At 30.2% G+C, this 3,894-nt stretch overlaps 1 non-coding gene across 1 annotated transcript; it reads left to right on the top strand.

The window, feature by feature from the left end:
- The first annotated feature begins 542 nt into the window (after nt 1–542).
- TRNAI-AAU (transfer RNA isoleucine (anticodon AAU)) lies at nt 543–616 on the top strand. Its single transcript has one exon. It is a non-coding gene; the product is annotated as a tRNA-Ile (tRNA).
- Nucleotides 617–3,894: the final 3,278 nt, after the last annotated feature.

Raw genomic sequence — 3,894 nt, 5'->3', positions numbered from 1 at the left:
ACCGAAAATTCGATTCGGTTAGTAACTGAACTGAACCGATGCTCGCCTCTACTTAATGGTTGAAGCTCGAGTTCAATTTTATTATTTTAGAATTTTCACCATGGGAGTAAAACATTGGATTATTTTGTACGATAAGAACAAAATTAATCTTTATCAATGATTTAATAAGAAACCTTTATATCGTTTGCAAAAAAAAAAAAAAACCGAGAAATTTTTGATTTTTACCTAGGTAATTTCTATTGAAAATTGACTTCTCCATTATTATACTAACTACATGGTTCGATTGATGTGCATAACAAGATATGCTAGTTGTTTTAATATTAAGGGTACCGAATCGAGTAGTCTAAATTAGAGATATCGAGTTGGAATTCTATGTACGAAATAAACATTAATGCGTCTATTTAGTAGCTGCTAAAAACTGCACCTCAAAAATTACTGCGTCTTCCGACCATTTTATTGTTTGGATTCTTCATTGTACTCCAAAACTTACTAAGATACATAAAAACCTATTAGTAAATACTAATCAATTCAGAAAACATTTAGGCCTATTAGCTCAGTTGGTTAGAGCGTCGTGCTAATAACGCGAAGGTCGCAGGTTCGAGACCTGCATAGGCCAATTGTTTTTGTAATTTTTTTATATAAATTTTGTTAGTTAAAGGCTTAATACATCATTTGCCCCTGAATTTGTCCAAAATAGTTGATTGACCCCCTGAACTTTTAAAGTATCTCGATAGCCCCTTGAACTTGTATAAAATGTTCAGTTAGCCCCCTGAACTTGCATAAAATGTAATCAATTAATCACCCGGTTGTAAAAAAAGTAAGTTAAATACGGAAGATATGTTGCACGTATCTTAAAAAGGTAAAAAGACCAAGATCGGGGTATGCGATTATAATATTAGAGAAGAAAATGTTTTATAGTTGAATAAGTAAGAAATTTTTTTTAACATGTTTTAATCTATTTTGTGAAGTATGTAATAACATTCTAAGGCACGTGTAACATATTTTCCGCATTTGACTTACTTTTTTACAACTGAATGATTAATTGATTACAGTTTACGCAAGTTCAAGGGGCTAACTGAATATTTTATGCAAGTTCAGGAGGCTATCGAGACACTTTGATAGTTCAGGGGGCCAATCAACTATTTTGGACAAGTTTAGGAGGTAAATGATGTATTAAGCCTTAATTAAAAGTTCAGAAGTCGATCGGAAGACTCATAGGCCAATTGTTTTCGTAATTTTTATATAAATTTTGTTAATTGAAAGTTCGGAGGTTGAACGGAAGACTTAAAGGAAATTTGTAATTTTGAGGTCGATCGGAAGACTTAAAGGAATACTTGTCGCAAAAAGTTCGGAGGTCGATCGCAAGACTTAAAGGAATACTTTTCGCGAAAGGATATATGCTTAGACAGATGGGATTGACTACTTTTGCACCATTAGCTAAGATAAACACATTTCAAATATTGTTATCTTTCGCTACAAATTTTTTGATTGGCCGTTACATCAATTTGATGTCAATAATGCTTTTCTTCGTAAAAAGTTGTCTGGAGAAATTTATATGCAACTTCCACTAGGAATATATCACTTGAAAAACATAGCCAAAAAAGTTTGTAAATTGAAGAAATCATTGTATGGAATAAAACAGTCTTCAAGAGCATGATTTGACATGTTTACAAAGTCCATGATAGAATTTGGTTACCACAAAGTAATACAGATCATACTTTATTTTTTAAAGAGGAAAAAGCGTAAGATCACTGTTTATATAGTATCAAATAAATGGACTCAAGTGCTTAAGCCTTTGTTTGGGAGTTTGGAGGTGAGAGTTAAAGGAGGTAATGGAAAGGGAAGGGAAGTGATGGAATGGAAAGTTAAAAGTTAACCTTGTTTGAGAGTTTATAGGATGTAAATGAGGTTAAATGTTTAACCTTGTTTGAGAGTTTAAATATGGAGGGGAAGGAAGGTTAAATTTACACTGCAGAGACAAGAAATTTTAAAAAAGTTTACGTTACTCCCATTAACCCCCAATTTGGAGGTTAGAGTTTGGAGGTTAGAGGAAGTAAAAATTTAACCCCATTAACCTCCATTTACTCTCAAAAAATAACTTCCAAACAAGGTTAACTTAATACTTAACCTTCCATTACTCCCATTTACTCCCATTAACCTCCTCCCAAACAAGGGCTAAGTGAAGGCCCAACAATCAAATCTAGAATGTGGGTCTAATCTAAGAAGCAATATAAAGGAAAAATTACACACAAATTCATCTTTTAAAAACTATTTACAACTATGTCAAGTTATAATTGTAGATTATGTCAAACTAGTAAAATCAGTACTTTTAATATATTTTAAGGATTGAAATTTATAAATTAGAAGTCTACAATATATTTTTTAGGGTTTATGATTTATGAATTTGAGTCTACAATTTTTAAATTATGGTGTAAAATCATAATATATAGAGAATACTGACATATTAAGAATTAAGTTTAGTAATATGATTTAGTTATAATTTTGTACTTAATTATGATATTCATGTATTTGACCCCAATATAAATAGCAGCCTTGATATCACAATGAAGCGGAATAGGTAAATGGAGGGGAACATGAAATTCACGTAGTAAGTAAGAAAGCCACTTAAGTTCGCAACTCGTGCTAAGCAAAATATTATAGGTCGGGTATGGAATCAAAATCATTACCTGTTAGGGTATGAGAATACCTCCAAGGTACCCGTCATAACTCTTATATATATTAAAAAATATTATTGTTTTTTAGATGTAAAATGTGAGATTTGAACCTTAGCATTTTGTACTTCAACCATTGAATGATACAACTAAGTTACTTTATTCTTATTGATTAAGGTTCAATTTATTTAATTTTTAGATGGATAATTTATTAAAAGCATAATATTTATATGGGTTCCCAAACTAAAGCTTCAAATTCAGTTAGGACCTTAAACTATCAAAATCATTAATTGAGTCCTCATCCTAAACAAAAATCATCAATTGAGTCCTCATTGAAAACCATTTGGTTGAATAGTTTCAGAATCTTTTTCCCAAATCCATTTTGAGCCAACACATATATCATTACAATCCATGTCAAATAATCACAGTTTCTGATTTTAGGATAGAATAAGGAGTCAATTGATAATTTTTGCTTAATTTAGGGACTTAATTGATGATTTTAATAGTTTAAGGGCCTAATTGACTTTGCAGTTTTGGTTTAAAAATGAGTGTTATACCTTTATTAAAATTCCTACACGTATTCTCAAATTATTTCAGTTTATTTTATCACGTGATAAGGTGTAAAAATACCGATAACGTAAGGTTAGGAGCAATTTTACTCATAATGTTTAAAATGGTGCAATTTTACCCCAAACGTTAGTAACCAAGAGCAATTTTATACCTAACGTTGATAAATTGAGTCAATTTTATACATTATTGTAAAACACAGATATTTTATTCCTTATTATGCACCAATTGCATATACGTTTGTTTAAAAAAAAGATTTCATATTTTCTGTGGTTTAATAGTAGAATTGGAGGTTAATATTTATTAATTCAGCGAAATATTTTGAATTCTTTTGCCAACTCATAAAATAGACAGTTTACTTTTTATTTTTTTAATTTATTTTTCCATGTCTAATCATATGTTTATGATATGTCACTAATAAGTGATAAAATGACTCACATGTGAAATATAGATAACAATATTCATGATCGAGAAGACAGGTTGATGAATTATTTCTATAATTGACCCAACTTGACAATGTTATGGGTAAAATTACACTATTTTAAACCTTAGGGATAAAATTAGTCATAGCTGTAAGCGGTAGTGGTATTTTTACACATTATCCCTTTTATCAGTATCAATAAAAATTAAGGTACTAGTGACTTAGCTTAATACT

This window comes from Euphorbia lathyris, chromosome 10 (genome assembly GCF_963576675.1).
Source record: "Euphorbia lathyris chromosome 10, ddEupLath1.1, whole genome shotgun sequence".
NCBI lineage: Eukaryota > Viridiplantae > Streptophyta > Magnoliopsida > Malpighiales > Euphorbiaceae > Euphorbia > Euphorbia lathyris.
The sequence above is the reverse complement of the archived record's forward strand: the minus strand, read 5'-3'. Positions and strand labels throughout refer to the sequence as shown.